Below are 19,769 nucleotides of genomic sequence, written 5' to 3'. Positions count from 1 at the left end.
GAGGTTTGGCTCTGACGTTTTCAGATCTGCCCCTTCCTCTTGGCACATTGGCCCTTGACAGCTCAGGTCTGATTCTGTCTGGAGGCCATGGATGAGGAGTCATTCCCATTCTTTTTTCCTCAACTGTATTGGCTCTGAGGGAGAGGGGGGGAGTTTCTCCAGATCCGTCGGCTTTCCAGATTGTAGAAAAGGTTTTCTCTTCTCATACAGAGCCATCCTGTATTATCTCTGATTCTCACCTTCATCCTTCACTGGATCTAAGTGCTGAGTCCATCATTTCTCTAAAAGGTCAGCCAACTTCAAGAAGACTCCAGGTCTACCCCCAAAGAAGACCCCCTTTCTTCCAATACCTCCCCTGAACACTGCACAGAGGAGGTTCCTTGAAAGAAAATGTGGAAGAGGAGGCACATAGACTCCCCCCAATTGAGTCCCTCTCTGAAGGCACTGACTTTGATGAGGCAGAAGGATCCCCACCATCACCACCAGATGATGCTTCCTTTGGAGACATCTAAGAGCTCCTAAGACAAAAGAGTCAGTGTTTTGGGAGGTTTTCAGGGTGGGCCCATCGATGTCTTGGATGACCCCCTGGTAGACAAACTAATTGACTTAGTTTCCCACCAGACACAATCAAACCAATCCCCAAACACCCTGACAAATTCCTTCTTCCCCCTAAAGACAGACTGCATTTGTCTAAAGGTGTTTCTGTTGATGCCATTGTTGTGGCAGCAGCCACCAAAAAGGAGCTAGCCAAACAAAGCTCCTCTGTCCATCCACCATGCAGGGAGTATCGAGCAATGGACAAGTTTGATACTTGCATTTACACTTCAACTACCTTTGTGCTGACATCATTAAATTACTTGGCACATTTCACTTGATTGCAGAGAGATTTGGTCAAGGAACTTTCCATCTCTCTTGCAGAGACCATGTCAGATGAGGACTTCAAGAAAGTATCTCTCCAATTGGCTACTGTTACTTCTATGGCTAACTCCTCCATGAAAGTTCAGCTCCCATACAGCGGGGGGCACCTCACTGGCAGCTGGCTCAGGTATTGCTGTCAAAACAAATGCCTAGATGAGGCTTTGTGACTTTGCAGAACATTTGAAGGTGTCTTTTGTCAATGCCCCCTTGATGGTTCCTTGTTGTTTGGGTCATCCGTCAAATAAACTCTTATCCACAGTGAACAGGAAGGAAAGACCCTGTCTGCTGTTGGTATCAAGTTTTCTATGCTTCAGCATACCTTTTCTAGAAATCAGTGAGGTTGTAAGAAGACTTGGTTTTGAAAGTCTCAAGGATCTTTTCAGGATCAAAGGGGGTATTCTTCCTTCAGAGGCAGAGGTGGAAATTTCAATGGTAGATGCCAACCCAAAGGAAGAGGGGGTCCACAGAATCAGGGCTTCAGAGAACCCTTCTCTGACAGGCCTTATCAGCACTCCTTAAGTTCTACCTGACTGTCCATCTCTGGTGGCAGTCAGGGGTCATTTTTCTCTGCACCTGGATGTCTGGACCAACCTGATTACAAATGCCTGGGTGCTAAGCATAATATCCAGAGGTTATTACATTCCCTTTTTCCTTCCACCTCAGGTGGAACAAAAGAAACTCCCTGATGTACCACCCAGTCAAAGGGAGCACTCAATACTGGAAATTCCAAAATTTCTGCAAAAAAGAGTCATCCAAGAGGTCCCAACCAAACAAAGAGGATTTGGAACTTACTCCTACTTCTTTTGAGTGCCAAAGAGAATGGGGGAACCTGAGATCCATTCTAGATTTGAGCAATCTAAATCAGTATATAAAGAAGTCAAAGTTCTGGATGGTTATGGTTCAGTCCATTTTACCAATGTTCTGCAAGGACAATTGGATGTGCTCTATAGACCTTCCAGATGTGTATTATCACTTCAAAATAGACAGACACTCCAGAAGTCATTTGCCCTTCAGGCTGGGAGCCAGTCATTACCAATTCAGAACTCTGCCCTTTGGACTTTATTTTTCATAAAGGTAGGGTGTCCCTTCATACTAACCCATCCTTTATGCCCAAAATAGCTACAGAGAATAATATTAATCTATACACTTGCCTGTCTTCTTCCCAAATTTTTCTAACAAGGGTGAATATGTATTACATATGCTTGACATGCAAAGACAACTGAGTTTCTATCTTCATAGAACAAAACAGTCCAGAATGGCTGATCAACTATTTCTATCCTTTGCAGATGTCTAAATCTAGCAGTCTCCAAAATTACCCTGGCCAAATGGATTACTAACTGTATTTCACTGATCTATTCAAATAATGGTATGGAATTGCCTCACCCTCCTAAGGCCAGTTCTACTAGATGTATGGCTACATCATCTGCCTTTTCCTCCAGAATGTCGATTGATAAAATTCATGCAGCGGCCACTTGATCACACACTCATACCTTTGTGACACATTATAAACTGGATATTGTCTCCAGAAGTAGAGCTTCCTTTGGTTCAACAGTGCTGTGGCTTATCCTTCCTTGATACCACCCAAGGGTTACGTAGCTGGGGACTCTGACCCATCAGTGAGGAAGAACGGAAAGAACAACATCAGATTTGGAAGTTATGTAGTTAACATAACTTGACTTCTGTGTTGTCCATTTTCATTCTTCCTCACTTTCCCTCCCAACCATTGCCCAACCTACTTGCTCCTAGAGGACCTGTGGACTATATAGGAACCTTCACATTCCTGGTTTGAGCCTCTGATATTTTTTTTCCATCTGTTTCTGTCTCTATATCCAGTAACAAATAAGGCAGCAAACTCAATCAGATTAAGTTGGGGAAGGTGTAAAGCATTATGGGTAGAGGGGGGTGCCAGAGACTGGGATCCAAGTCTGAAAATGCAGCCGAGTCAGATCCAAGAGGCAGATCTGTAACCCATCAGTGAGGAAGAAGGAAAATGGACAACACAGATTCCAAGTTATGCTAAGTACATAACTTCCAATTTTCTGATAATATTCACATTGTTTTTCACATCTGGAAGGGGACTAAAATAAATAAAGAACTGACACCAATTACTTTAAGTAGAAGCACAGGCAATAACATGCATTTTAGTATGGATAACCTCAATTTTGTGTTAATTAAGACCTGTATTTGCAATTGTCTGTTTCAGATGATTGTTCATATTGTGAGGGCTGGACTTCATTATTTGAAGGTGTACACCATTTATATTAAGTTAGCAGGTTATGGGTAGTGTTTGCGTTTTTGTTTAAGGGTTTCATTAAAGCAAATAAAGTCTTGTAAAATGTGATATAGGTTCTAATTTTGATGATAAGAAAAAACTGTATAAACAATTAACATGCCAAACATTAGTGGATGCATGTATCACAAAAGCTGGAAATAAAAATTTAAAAATGCAGTTTTATATATATATATATATATATATATATATATATATATATATATATATATATATATGTGTGTGTATGTGTGTGTGTGTATGTGTGTGTGTGTGTGTGTGTGTGTGTGTGTGTGTGTGTGTGTGTGTGTGTGTGTGTGTGTGTGTGTGTGTGTGTGTGTGTGTGTGTGTGTGTGTGTGTGTGTGTGTGTGTGTGTGTGTGTGTGTATATATATATATAAATATATATATATATATGTTTGTATATGTATATATATATATATATATATATATATATATAATATGTGGGAATAATTACATTTTATCATAATGGCAACACTTTCCATATTATCTTTGAATGTCATTAGTCTCACAGATATAGACAAAAAGGAAAGACTATTTAATTCTATTAAGAAATGTAGAGTGCACAAAGCAATGCTACTTGAGACATATTTAGAAAGAGATGAGCATGTATGTGAAGTTGATAAAGAAAGGATTTTGGAATGGATATTCTGCAGAATATCAGGGACAAAGAAAAACAGAAGAACTTATTTTAATTGCTAGAGGGGCTCCCATAGTGATAGAAGATTGAAAAACATAATAATGGCAGATTTGTGATAGGAAGGGGCTACTGACAAGGGATGAGGATTACATTGGCATGTATTTATAGTCCACCTAAAACTGCTATAATGGAGATTAAAAAATTGGGAGAAATATTCAGTTTTTAGCAGATAATATTAGTCACAGGTAGGGACAGGAATTTGAGTTGCAACAATGAGGATGTATCTGGGAGAATTAATAAGGGAAAATATAACAAAAGAGAGTAGACCTCTGGAGAAAGTTATAAAAATATTTGGTATGGAAGATGTGAATTCAGTAGTAGGAACTCAGAAAGAATTTATATATTATTCCCCAAGGTACAATAGCTGGTCTAGACTAGACAGAAATTATATTTCACAGGTAAAGTAAATTAAGTAAAGACAAGACACTGACAATTCTCCACCTACTTGTTAAAAAGAGAGAAACTTAAGGAGTGGATAGTGAACATTATTCAGGAGTTATTATGGAAGATAAAGCACTTCAGAAATTATGACACTGACTGGGATAAAATGAAAGTTAAGTTTAAAAATAAGGTATAAATAAAACAGAAAGAAATATGGTTAAGAGGTAACAAGAATTATTTAGAGGGGCTGACAAAGATTAAAGTAGTAAAGAATAAGGGGACTCTCACAAAACATGAAGAGGTGCCACTACAGAGTACTAAAGAGAAAATATTGGAGTACCCAGACAATATGCATGAGGTTAGAAAGATTGCTGTTAAGCAATTGCTTTTGATAATATTTCCACAGCACAAAAACTTTTAGCACAACAACTTAGGCAACAGAAAGTAGAAAGGATTGTTGCCAAACTTAAGGAGCATAAAACAAGAAAAAATAAACATAAATGCTGTAGAGGTATTAGAGATATTTTGGAAATTTTATGAAAATTTGTATAACGCAGAGTAATGGGGAAATAAAAAAAAAATACAAAGGGAAATATTTATGAAAGACATAAACATGACAAGGTTAGAGGTAGATGAGGCTCAACAATTAACAGTTTAGATAGGAGGAGATGAGATAAAAATGGAGATGTATAATTAATCTGCAGGGAAGTTTCCAGGAATAGAAGATAATCCAGTGGAAGTCTGGAAGTTAAGTGGGACAAAAGTGATAAAGATCTGAAAGATTTTGTTTAATATTATTTTAAAAGGAAGGGAAGCACCAACATCTTGAAAAAAAAGCTTTGGCGGCCATAATACCTAAAAACGGAAAAGACCCATAAGATCCAGCTTTATATAGGCCCATTTAAATTTTAAACCACAGTTTTTATAATATGGCAAAAGAAACTGCTCCTTCCAGTAGAGACAGCTCGTCACAAACCAAAAGTAATTAGTACAAAACACGTTCAGTCTCACCACAGAAACGGCAACCAGGTAGCGAAGTATTATAAAACTTTAATAAAGACAAGCGCTTTCGCGTATTAGACATACGCTTCTTCAGATCATAAATCCCAAGAGAACTAACAGATTTTTATACATAGTTACTGTGACTCAATCACATCAAATTGAACCAGGTAAAATCAATTAATCAATCTATCTATATGCAGCAATTAACTAACTAGCTATTCAATAGAAAAAAGGAAGAAAGCTTGCTCAAGTTTAAACATTTACAACTTGTATACACAAAACATCACTCAAGCATGCAATTTTGTTAAAAAATTAATACCTTGAAAATTTGAACTATCATACAATATATATGTGTTAAAGCATACACTCATTTAACTCATATGTTCAAAGAGTTTAAAAAACATTACTTTAAAAACCAAAATATGACCTATAATGTAAACAATTTTATACTTACAAAGTACTATTGTGAACATTAGATTCATTTTAAGTATGGAAACATTGTATAAATGTACTGAATGACCCTAAATCAATTGATATCTATTTATTTAACCTCTCATAAAATAAATCACATAATAAAACTACATAAAACATACTAGTATGTGTATGAATAGCAATGGTCAAAACTTCAAATAACTAATTTTATCAAATAGTTTTTGTTTTTTAACAAAATTGCATGCTTGAGTGATGTTTTGTGTATACAAGTTGTAAATGTTTAAACTTGAGCAAGCTTTCTTCCTTTTTCTGTTGAATAGCTAGTTAGTTAATTGCTGTATATAGATAGATTGATTAATTGATTTTAGCTGGTTCAATTTGATGTGATTGAGTCACAGTAACTATGTATAAAAATCTGTTAGTTCTCTTGGGATTTATGATCTGAAGAAGCGTATGTCTAATATGCGAAAGCGCTTGTCTTTATTAAAGTTTTATAATACTTCGCTACCTGGTTGCCATTTCTGTGGTGAGACTGAATGTGTTTTGTACTAATTACAGTTTTTATAATGGCTAAACGAATGGCAAAAGTGTTGCCAAAATTGATAGATATGGATTAGTATGGTTTTGTGGAGGGGAGGCAAATATTTTACAACATTAATAGAACAACGATGTTGGAGAAGATAGCAGAATGTAAGAAGATACTGCTGCTGTTGTTGGTGAGTATTGATACAGAGAAAGCATATGACAGAGTAAGCTGGGATTTTATGAGCAGGACAATGGAAGCATTCACATTTCCTGATGCAATAATAAGGGTAATTGGGAGGATATATGAGGGATCAGGAGCAAAAATCAAAGTGGGAGGATTCCTCTCTGATAAATTGCGTTTGAACAAAGGACCCGGAAAGGGGTGTCCTCCTTCCCCTTTGTTATTTGCATTATATTTAGAACCATTGACAAAGAAAATAAGGGACTCAAAAATTCAATGATATAACTGGTATGGTATTCAAGAAGAGTTTGCTTTATTTGCAGATTGTATTATTTTGTACCTGATAGAACCAGAAAAGAACATCTTGGTGTTACAGAACATTCTGAAAAAGTTCCAGTTTTTTTCAGGATATAAAATGAATGAAGATAAAGCAAAGTCTATAGCTGCAAACTATGCACCCACACACAAATTGGTTCAGCTATATCTATATTTATGGGGACATGATAAGATGAAGCATTAAGAGTATGAGTTAAAAAGGATTATGTTATGGCAGCTAAGGATATGTGGGAAGAGTCTAAACAAAAGATAATACAAAAACTGAGAAACTGGAAGCTCTTGCTTATGGATGTAGATAGCAAGATATAATCTGAAAAATGTTTTTAGACCTTTTAGTTTTATACACGTCCAGTTTTATACACGTCAAGTGTATTTTTATCTGTCAGAGACATTGTAGATAGTAATTAATAAAGAGTTGAAGGATTTTTATTTGGAAGGGGAGAGGGCAAGAGTCAAGTGTGAAAAGTTAATCCTTTCAGTAGAGCAGGGAGGTTTACGATTACCTGATTTGAAGGGATATTTTAGAGCTACATGGTTAATTAAGGCTTTTATATATAATACAAGCAGAAAGCTACAATTCAAAGTAGAAAAGGATGATGATTAAGCAGGTGGATAATTCTGGATAGTTAAAAAAAAATAAGGAAAGAGTAGGATTTTGGAAGCAGATTCTTAAGGAGAATAACAATTGTTAACAGTTAATAGCAGAATATACTCATAAATTAAGAAAAAGGATCCTAATAACTAATTAACAGAGAAAGGAGATTCTGGTAATAGGGATGACTGCAATTAGGGGTACAGAAAATATGTGAGAGGGGGCTGGAATTTACTGGAGGAAACTGACAAAGGAACCAAGGTATTCAAAACAAATAATTAGAGAGGACAAGGGAATGTAATAGGAAGAGGCCAAGAAGGCATATGGACTGCAGGCTAAAGATTGCCTTCCCTATCAGGGATTAATATCAGAGTATAGCCAAGGGCAAGGAGAAATGGATAGGGGAATCCTAAGTGAAATACCTGCACTTGTTGAGTTTTTAATTGAATCTAGAACAGATGCTGCTGTTAAAAAGGGCTAATTAGCAGGGCATATAAAATATTGCCTGATAACTATAGGAATCAATCAGAGGAGGTCAGAAAAGATTAGGAAGAGAGATTAGATAAGCAATTTACAAATAAATTAATAATGGAAGGATATATGTATATCTCCCCAATATGCAAAAAATGTGCAAGATTTAGGATTTTTGCCTAGAAGTGTTTTTATGGGTACTTTTATACCCTAAGTAGAATCCCAAAATGTTTTCACCAGATAGATGGCAAATATTGGAGGTGGAATGAGGAACAAAGAGGTACCTGGGAGCATATTTTCTTGGAGTGTAATGAGTTGGAAGACTTTAAAAATGTATTTTGTACAGACTACTCTGTCAGGAATACTGGGCAAGCTAATGAGTGTATAAGAAAACCTGAATTGTCTACACATAATAAAGCCTTGTTAAGTTTAATTCTGGTGGCTACCAATGGAAATCAAAGTCTAAGCCAGCCATATTTGAAGCAGTGAATATTGTAGCAGAGATAAAAGAACAGGAAGTGGGATCTTTAGAAAGGTGTAGGAGTAGATTACATAGAAAAATGGAAATTGTGGGAACAATACATGCAAAAAAATGTTCTGGAGGAGGAATGATGTTTAATAGAAAGCATGAACTGAACAGTTTATGTAATATTTTTGATTATATTGTATAAAACAATATATGTGATATATACTGTTTGTAAATGTTAACTTGTAATATGGTTTGATTACTTTTATATAAGTGTATATTTGCCCATGTCACAAGTGATAATTCAATAAAGGTGTTTAAAAAAAGAAGTGTTCACATAATACACAGGTCACTATGACAATCTAATTTAACACCAGAAATGTACATATATATACATTATGGTAGCAAATTATCATGTTTATAGCCACAATCTATAAATGAGGATTTGTAACTATATAAACCTGATTGGTACTGTGTATGAAAATAAGTTGAAAAGGAAGCCTAAAAAATAGGAAAAATAATAAAAAATAAATGTAAAAATAAATTATTACACCCAAATCCTCCAGAATGAACTCTCTCCAGTAAACTCTTGGTATATTAAAAATCAACTCATACTAAATGTTAAAAAGTGCAGTATCTCTCCTATCATTATAGAAAACACACCATCACAAAATGCAAATGAAAATGTAGTTAGGGTCCTGGGAACTTGGGTTGATAACCCCCTCTCTTTTGGCCATTGTGTGATAACAGTTGTCAGGATTGTCATATGTGGGATTTGCTTCAGCTTTTATGTTGGCAAGAGAGAAAAATAAGGAGAGTATATGAACATATTAATGATATAAAAAATAAAAAAGAAAGTAATGCATTATATAGACATACCATCACATGCCCCTTAGCTAAATATATGTTTTTTATTATTGAAGAAATTCAAAAAGATGAAAGGGGTGGCTTATGGGAAACCAAAATTGAATACCGGGAATTATATTGGCAAATTATTTTAGAAGCCAATAAATTCCCAGGTTTAAATGACAATATTTCCCTTGCACCCGTTTTAAAGATGAGGGCTGCTAGATTATAATAAGGTTGGATCAATTTTTAAAAAGTTTTTAGATGGTTTTGTGGTTCTTATACATTTTTATGCTTTGTGATTTATACATTTTAGATATATATATATATATATATATATATACATACATATTTTTATATATACATATGTATAGTATAATATTATGACTTGATATATTTATTATTATATTTTATATATATATTTATTGTATTTATTGTAGGTACAATATGGTTTATACCATTTTTCATAATTATTAACATTATATTGTTTGTCTATTATGGGTTATCTAACTATATTAGGAATTATGTAATTACATTTAGGAGTTTTATATAGTTAGTTCACACAGATCTATTTATTGCTTATAGTTTTCTTGTTATTTTCATCTTGGCCACTGGGTGGGAGTATTGTTTATGGTAACAATGAAAGTGTTGAAGTTCATTGTGGTCTGTTTACCCTTCAACGTTTTAATATACACATTTTATAGGCAATTTTCATGATCACCTATCAGCTATTTTACATTTTACATATATATATGTTTAGAGTTTTATGTTGATTTCCATGCAATTTCAAAGTTTTATATTCAAGTTAAGTGACTTAACTATGTAGTTAATTATCATATCGTACATTGGAATGGGAATACACTTTTATGAGATGGAATATTATTGGATGATTTGAAAGTGTGGCAGCATATTTAAATGTTATGGTAGTATTTTATTGTTGTCTGATGAAGTCTGTTATGAGGATGAAAAATGCGGTGACTCGTTAAGCGTTTTACGTTATTTTTTGGCTCAATAAACTAGTTGGTTTTATTTTATTTTTGCTGTCCGGTGCTTTGTTTCTCCTCACACAGTGCTATTTTCGGTAATTTAACTAATTGCCAAAGAATGCCTTCAAGGTCTAAAGAGGTAGTCACTTTGTTGTACTCAGCATAGGTCACACCAGTTATTGAGTACAATTCCATTTCAGGATGCCTCTCACTAAACATATAAAGTAATTAGAAAGACCAGAAAGATTCCTAACAAAAAAGATCACAGGCCTAACATCTCTGGACTACCAAGAAAGGCTGGAAGCTCACTCTCCCTTTATTTAGTGTCTTACAGACTTCTGAGGGAAGATATTTGTCTCACTAGCCATGCCATTAGAGACAGTTTACTGAACCTTCTATTAGTTTGAAAGTCCAATATCTCCACCAGTACTGAATGAAGGAACTACATTTTCACCAACAGATACATAAAACATGGTGGAGATGTAATTTTATAACCCAGCACCTCCAAAACATTTGTTATAAACTTTCCCTGCATGTTAACCAGTGCATCTCATCATGTTCCCTTAAACATAACCTAGATAACTAGATAATCAAGAGGTGCAGCCTAAGGGAGAGTACTGTCAAGCTGTAAATGGTCATAAGACTCAACAGCCTTGGAATATCTATGAATTTATCTATCTATAAGTTGACTGCATGGCATTCAGAATGGTGCCTGGTGATAAATATGCATATTGAATCATACCCAGTGTAAATGTTGTGGCTACAGAGATGATAAAGTGCAATGTAAAGGTAAAAATAAAGTTGTAGCATGTGTAGAGGCATTAGACACTTTTCAGAAATGGATTTTAAACATGGTAAAGTAAAACAGCAAAATAATACTGTTTTTACTCAAATGAGCAAAGTCAAAAGTGCTTCTGAGTACCACAGAAATGTAGCTTGTATACATGTAACCATTAGAGAACACAGTGGAGTAAAACTCTGATGAGGATGAGACTGGTGGCAATACTACTAAAGGACGATGACTATAGAGAAACATTGTTTGTTATGTTAAGATGCAGTCGAGGGTAATACTCCAGAACCTGAGGTATTTCAGGCACTTATTCACATTGCTAGTGGTTAGTTTATGAGATAAGATATACTTAGATGCCATGTTCTTAAAGTTGCCCCAATCTAGTTTAGATTGATCTAACCAGTTCTGTGTAATATAGAGCTTGATTAACATGAAGAAAGTAATCTGTATCCTGAGATCAGTAGAGTTTATATCCTCATGGCATATATGAAGTATAGCAAATTCCCAGGAGAGAGTGGATTTGTCATAGCCCATTTTTTTTAAGTTTGATCCTTAGGGAATTCCATAGATTCTGAGCATATTTACAGTATCATAGAATGTGCAGGAGATCAGCTTTAGCTATGGGGCAAAAAGGGCAGAAGGGTGAAGTGTTAGGAAAAAAAAGAGTTTAAATGTTCTGGAGTATAGTAAGCATTATTATTAATCATTAACTGTTTGAAAGACATGCGTAAATGGGTGTGCCTTCATTAAAAGTTGAACGTCGAGCTGGCACCTCGGCGTTCGTGAAAATCTACTGCCAATCATTAGCGGACCGGAGTGCCACTGTGGCGACCCCTAACCGGGAAAAGCCGAAAGACAACAACATTAACTGGGTATATAATAGTTTTTTAAAAGGGGCAAAAGTGTTTGTGTGATTAATTGCTTGGGAGACATAAGCATCTGTCAGGTCAGGGTTTTTGTCTCTCCAATATTGTGCAAATGTAATAGAGGATTGGTATCTAGCTGTAAAGACTAATTTGTAAGTGATAGAAAGCATCTTCTTTTTGATTTTTAGACATCTCAGGAATGAAGTGGCCAAGTTTATTTCTTCTTGTAACTTATTTGGGAAGCGTCCTAAGGTAGAAATTAATTCTTTGATTTGTCTCAAGATTATTGTGTATTTGATATTTAAGTTAAGTTTTATTCTGATATCATTAAGGGAGCTGTCCTTAAGCTGAAAGAAATCCCATACAGTTAAGGTTTTAATTTGAGGGAAATGATCTAGGTTTAGCATTTTCTTACCCAAGTTTAGATTTGGGTTCAGGTGAATGGGCTGCAAGAGAATGAGCGTGTTTGACAAACCTAATGAGGCGGAAGAGTTTTTGAAATATATTAATCTTATGTTTAATTAGGTTGTGTAATTTAATCTTTTAATAAAGACTTATTTATGAAGGGTAATACTTTGGGGTTTATTTTACAACTTTTAACATAAGCCTGCCAGAGACCAATCTATTGAGGAAAGTGAGTTATTTCATTTGAATTATGGTCTGCAATTAGTATGATTCTACTGGCACAGATTATGTCGTAATACAATCTGAAGTTGGGTATCCCCAGTCCTCCCTTGTTTTTTGGCAGCATTAATCTTGATAAGGAGATTGTAGGATTTTTAGGGAACCATATAAATTTAGTTAAGGTTTTGTTCATTTTTTTGAAAAAGTGTTTTTTCTTTTTTTTTCTTTCTCTGTTGGTTTTTCCTTTTTTCTATAATACTGTATAGTTATCTAATACATTCTGACTATGTGCAAAAAGCTACATTGTACATTAACAATGTAATATTGTCATATTACTCATATGGCTGTTCATCTCGCGCTGCTGTCCATTTATGTCACTCTTCATATTGAGAAAATGAACTTTAAAGATACTTGTCTATTACTAGAATGAACAGTTGCTTCATCTAACTTTGTAAATGGTTTACTTTCAATGTATTATCATCTGTTACTATGTATTGTATTTTACAATTTGTTTAATGTAACAACAAAAAAATAAAAACAGATTTGAAAAAAAAAAAGAAATGTAGCTTGTGAAGACTTTGTAAACTGAACATAGAGATAAAGGATTCAAAGCGGGCTATGTGGTACAATGCCTCAAGTAAAACTCAATAAGAATGCCAAAACAGGAAGGCTGGACTGAGAAACTTTAATAAAATATTAGAATTGCTGCATTTAGACATCGGAGTACGGTGTGATATGATGTCTACATTCACAGTCAAAATGTTGTCTCTAAATGGCAAAATAGATAAGTTTTCATGCATGTTGTTGCCATATTATGGACAGAAATTAAAGCTACTAGAACAGATATGGTTAAACTGTTTTAAAAAATAAGGTACTGCAAACAAATGTTTCAGTTCATAGCTCCACACTATGAATTAATACAACCCAGCATATTGTGCAAAGGTGCTCATATGTCAGTGAGCAAGATTAAAACAATATAAGAAGTTCAGATGGAAAATACTAATAAAATGATGTACATAGTCAAAATGTGCATAGAGTAGCTGAAAAAGTCAAGTAAATAACTTATATGATGTATTTCTAAAAGAATGTGAATGAGGGCAGTTTAAATGCTTTTAGACAGAAGCCTTGCAATGGTATAACCAGACATTTCTATTTTGCACTCAAACCTTGTATCCTTGCCCTGCTACTCAGCTAATATTTAAAAAATGTAAATGTGTTCAAATGTTGCCAATATTTGCCCAAGAAACGTATACATACATTTTTTTTATTTTTGCTCACTACAACCATAAAATGTTATTTTAATAGGAGTAATCCTGTCTCCAAACATGTTGTATACACATTTATGCAATACACATTACTTTAAATAATGTTATGTTCCTGAGAACTGTGATCTATAATATTTCTGAGAGTTACTCAGAAAAGAAATGTACCCATTTGAATACAGGCAGTATGCTTGTCCACGCTCTAAGTAATTGCTGGTGTCTTGAGTAGTGCTAATACAAAAGTAAAACAGACTGTAAAGCAGCTGATCAAAATAAAAGGTAGAATTGTCAAAATGCTCACTGTAAAGAATGAATACAATATAAATATCTTACAGGTATTGTAGCTGCATAAATATAAAAAAGTGCAGTGCTGAAGTATAGGGAAAGACAAGCCCTTATTGCCAAACACTTCTTAAGAGAATTATTCTAATCTACTTGAGAGTCCAGGATGCTTGAAATCAGATTCATATTAAATAACTGACCATGCTGAATACCACATCTTAACTCTAAAAATATTCCCATAACTCACCATAACTAAAACCAAAGGAGAGTTGCTTCATAGCAAGGATAACAGACCATAACAAGATGCAAATGTCTGGTATGCATGCTCAGGTAATGAGGTGCATGCAGAGTCAAAAGTTTATGAACTGCATTTCCCATTCTAGCACATTACATATTTTGCAATAATGTAGCACTTGCTGCATGCATATGTAAATACTAACACTGTAGAATACTTACATAAATATTCATACTCCTATATATAGGTGTGTGTGTGTGTGTGTGTGTGTGTGTGTGTGTGTGTGTGTGTGTGTGTGTGTGTGTGTGTGTTCTGTCTGTTTTGTATTGATCAAACCCTATAATACCATGAACACTTACACTGAATGAGTCCAGTTGGCATAATTGTTAAGGTCTTCGCCTTCCATGCACCAGGTACAAGGTCCGATCCTGATCTCTGGCCAGTGGCTGTTTCGAGTTTGCATGTTCTCCCTGTGTCTCTGTGGGGTTTCTCCCACCTCCAAAAAACTTGCTATTTTCATCTCAAACTCACCAAAGAATGGAGCTGTGGGCAGCAGCACAGACTCTACACAGTGCCCTATAGGGGGAAGACTTGTATAAACTAACTGCTTTCAGCATCTGTTGTAATGCACAGTTTTCTCATAATAGGAGAACATGGATCACAGACTGCATGTTGCGGCAGAGCTAACCACTTGATGGTGTAAAATATGGCTCTAGCTGACTCAGCCGTGTTGACTAATGTCACCAAATGGGCATGAATATTTGTCGCTGATAAGTGGGTTGAGGACCCGGCCTACACCAGCATATGCCAGGAACCCATGCTAATGGTGGGAGGGGTGTATGTGCTCTTATTGTCCAGTGTGTGTCCAGCATAAAGCCCAGCAGCCCTGGATCAGAAAGCTACTGGCCAGCTGGTGTCCAGTTGCCCAGTTTGGGTTAACTGGCATAGCTCTGTTGAGTGAAAGCTGGATGTAAAACCATCAACCTGCTAAACATGAACTAAGAATTGCTACACTCAATGTAGGTTCACTGACAGAACACAGCTTGGAAGTGGATGACATGATGGTAAGGAGAAGGGTGAACATCCTATGTGTCCAGAAGACAAGGTAGAAGTGCAGTGCAGCAAAGCCACTTAGCTTGGGATCCAGAATCTACTACTTAATAAGAAGACAGGCTAGAAATGGTGTGGGAATTGTGGTAAGTAAGAGACTTCAGAAGACAGTGAGGGATGTCATCAGAATTAGTGACAGACTCATGGCAATCAGACTCCAGCCTAAAGATAGAGCAATATTCAGAATCTCAGCCTATGACCTACAACATCACTGTGGTACTGAGGGAAAGAGTGCATTTTGACAGCAGAAATCAGGACAACTTGAATTTGTGTCAATAATGGGTGACAATACACATATAGGGACATAGAGAATGGATATGAGGACTGCTTGGGTCCATATGGGTGGGGCAATAAGAATAAAGGACAGGACATCTTAGACTTCTGTCTGGAAAATGGCTTGATAGTAACCAAAACATGGTTCAGAAAGAGAGACAGTCACAAGATCACATACAAGAGTTGTCAACATACAACTCAGATAGCCTTACTCCTGGTAAGGAAAGGCAATAGGGTAGAATCAGGGATTGCAAAGTCATCCCCCAATGAAACAGTTGGCCTGCAGCATAAACCACTGGTTGCCACAATCATCTGCAAGCAGTAATCAGAGAAGCCTGTAAGGTCAACAAAGACCAGGCTGAAGACCTGGAAGTTGACTGGAGAGAAAGCACAACAATTCAAGGAATTAATAAAGGCTCTAACACCTCAAGAAGAAGACAAAATAGGCGGAGGTGAAGAAGAATGGCAGCGCCTCAAAACAGCATGTATGAGGATTACAGAACAGATATGTGGCCAAGCCAGTTATGGAAATAAGGTACATAAAGAAAACTGGTGGCAGTGGAATGCAGAAGTCCAGGAAGTCATCAAAAGAAAGAAGTGCAGGAAAACGTGGGAGATAGAATAGACACAACAGTCTAGGAAGGAATATTAGTTAGCTAACAAAGAAGCTAAAAAGGAGTTGCAATTTCCAACTAAACTGTTAAAATGGAGCTTAAGAAAATTCTAGCAGAAATAATCAGTTTTCAACAAGGAATATTACTTATAGGTAGTGACTGGAATTGAATTTGCAGCAGTGAAGATCTGTCTGTGGGGCCCAGAAGGGAAAGTATAACAAAGGAGGGTAGATTTTTGAAAAAAAATATGAAAATATTTGGCATGGAAGAAGTATATTCAATAAAAGAAGTTCAGAGTGAATTTACATATTATTCCTCAAGATATAAAAACTGGGCTAGGCTAGACAGCATTTACATTTCACAGGAATGTATGCATTTAATTGAAGGTCTTGATATGCACTCGAGAACTATTTCAGATCATGTGCCAATATTAACTAAAAACAGGATAACAAGGTTAATCACTTGTTAACAGAGGGGGTGGAGCTAGGAACTAAATTTTCTATTTAAGGAGTAAACTAAAACATTTCAGAGCTTTACCAGAAAGGCTCATCCAGACTCTGCTACACTTTGCTGTGAAGGAAAGGTTAGTTTGCTTATATTTTTTGTATTACTGTATTGTCTTTCTATATTTTGAATACTGTAGTTTGTTTTCTTTACCTTGTGTTTTGCTTGCATTCTGTTTTAACAGCATATTAAAACTTCAAAAGAGACCACAGCTCTCTCTGTTCTGAGTCAGGCAGAATTTTTCCCGCCCTTCTATCCATTTAAGTTGTCTTGTTAAATAACACTGTCTTTCTAGTTGCCCGCCTCTTATGTTAATCTGACCATATATCTCATTTCTCTGTACTTTCACTGGCTTATGTGAGTAATCACAAAATCATCATTTTTGAAATCCCACCCCTTCAATTATTTAAATTTATTGGCCATCCTACAGTATTTCATAGTACCAAATTACAAAAGTGACCATCCCTTTCAATCCATCTTGATGTTTTAAAAATAGTAACTCTCCACTAAACCTTAACTTTTTAAATAGGTAAAACTCAAGTTACCTACTTTCACATCTAACTTCTCTAGTGCACACTGCAGAGTGCATTCTTTTCAATCTTACCTTTAAGCATCCCTGTGACTAGCACTTTCTCTAATACCTGCTGGAAAGCACTAGGAAGCCTTAAACTCATACAAACACTGAACTCTCCTTGTTAATAAGGAGAAATTAATAGTAGGCACTAAACAGCCTATAATTGCAAAGTACCTTGCTAAGGAAACAGCTCCTGTACTTTACAAAGAAGAAAAAAAAGCCCCAAACCAGGCATGTCCAAGGGTCAGCTTCCGGTGATTTCTCCTGTCCACCTGGTGAATTTGGGCATACTGGGGCAATGCAGCAATTGCCTCATGTACACAGACAACCCTCTCCTCCTACCACCCAACACTACAACCTGTGAGAGATGCACTTACATAGCCAAAATGGAAGCAAAGCTCTCTCCACCCAAGATTGTGCTAAACAGTCAAGAGGAGAAGGTTAACACCCACACTACACCTCAAGCAACACATAGCCCTTCTAAACCCGCACCATCAATACCCACATATAGCAACACTAAATCCACATATGCAGAGGCCCTTAACTGTAACCTGCCCAAGCAACAAAGACCTCTGAAGCTGAAACGCAAACAAACACCAATCACAACCAATGCGTCACATAGTTCACAACACCAGTGTGCCACCCAGCAACAGCCCTTAAGGCAAGACAATGTACCTCACACTTTAGTCATAGGTGACTCTATAGTCCGGCACACTGATGTCCCTCTCACCAGGTTGAATAAGGAGAAAATTACAGTCAGCTGCCTGTCGGGTGCCAGGATCCGCCACATAACGCATGCACTCAAGTCACTCCACAACAAGTACAAATATGACTCTGTCATTGTCCATGTTGGAGTGAATGACTTGAGACGTACCTCCCTGGACTACATGAAAAGAGACATGGAAGAGCTCTCGGATCATGTGGCCCAGGCAGGTATGACCCTAGCCCTGAGTAGCATCCTGCCTTCGCCCAGAATGATACCACAATATAAGGATAAAATGATTGACTTCAACAATTGGCTAAGCTTATGGTGTCATTCAAAGGGGATTCAGTATCTGTCTGCCTGGGATGACATGATTGACAGACCACGATGCTTTGCCAGAGATGGTCTGCACCTGTTGCCCTTGGGATTCAGGTTACTGGCTAAGGCTCTTGCCACCCCTATAGTGCCTTTTTTAGGCAAACTTCAAAGGACAAAACCACCACCGTAACAGGTACAAGCATGCAAAATCTGAAGGTAATGCTACTCAATGCTAAAAGTCTAAACCTCAAAATGCACTCTCTCGAGGCACTCCTAAAAATGGAGAACATCGATATCTGTGCAGTAACTGAGACCTGGTTCAAGGCTCCAGAGAGCACCCCTGCAATACCAGGCTACAACTCTTACCACACTTTTCGGCCACCAAATCAGGACCGAAACACTAAAGGTGGAGGAGTGTCAATATTCACCAAGGATATTCACACCACCAGGCTAGTTGGCCAACACAATGTGTCTGAAATTCTCCAAGTGCAACTAACACTAGGTAAGACTGCAATCCAAATTGTAGCTTGCTACAGATCCCCTACCATACCCCAAGATTCTCACTACACCTTTTTAAACATACTGGAAAATATTAAGATAGAAACAAACACCCTAATACTGGGTGATTTTAACTACCCTGCCATTAACTGGGAAAACTACTCATGTCCCAACACCTTTGCACAACGGTTCTTGGAATTCATAAATTCCAATGCCCTGGATCAACTAATCCATAGTCCCACCAGGGGCTCCAATATCCTAGACCTGGTCATTACCAACATGGCAAATCAATGCTCCATACCTATGGTCACCCCCTCGTTAGTCAGGTCTGACCATAAGCTAATCACCCTTAACATCCACATCCCACCCCACCCCCAGTAAAGAAACCACCATAAAAAACTTCTCCAAAGCCAACTTCATGCTACTCAAGTCAGAAGTGACAAACTTCATGACACCCATGCAGACGGGAACTGAAAGTTCAACTGTTGAATCCTACACTAAGGCACTGTACGAGCACATCCACTCATGCATGAATCGTGCCATCCCAAATAGAACCAAAATGCTCTCATCCAAAAAAAGGAAGCGAATCTGGTGGCCCCTTGCCATAAACAAACTTTACAACAAAAGGAAGAAACTTTTGCAGAAAAGAGGAAAATCCCAGGATGCAAAAAACTCCCTTACTAGCCTCAGTAAGAAACTGAGATGCCTCATAAAATCCTCCAAAGCTAGTTATGAAAATAAAATTGCCAAAGATTCCAAAGAAAGCCAACCAAACTGCAAACGAATGTAAAACAAACCAAACAGAGACCTGGAAAAGCTGCAACACTTTATTCCGGTACCTCGGCTGAATGCCTTCAAAGGAATAAATACAATGCTACTTGTTGCACCTTATATAATGCTGTGTAACACCAATTAATGTAATTAAATAATCACAAGAGTTAATAGACCCATAGAATTAAAGAGACACAGTGTAAAAACATGTATCAAAAG

The sequence above is a fragment of the Protopterus annectens genome, chromosome 1.part1 (assembly GCF_019279795.1).
Source record: "Protopterus annectens isolate FY-2018-M chromosome 1.part1, PAN1.0, whole genome shotgun sequence".
Classification (NCBI taxonomy): Eukaryota; Metazoa; Chordata; order Ceratodontiformes; family Protopteridae; genus Protopterus; species Protopterus annectens.
This window is presented reverse-complemented; position numbering follows the sequence as displayed.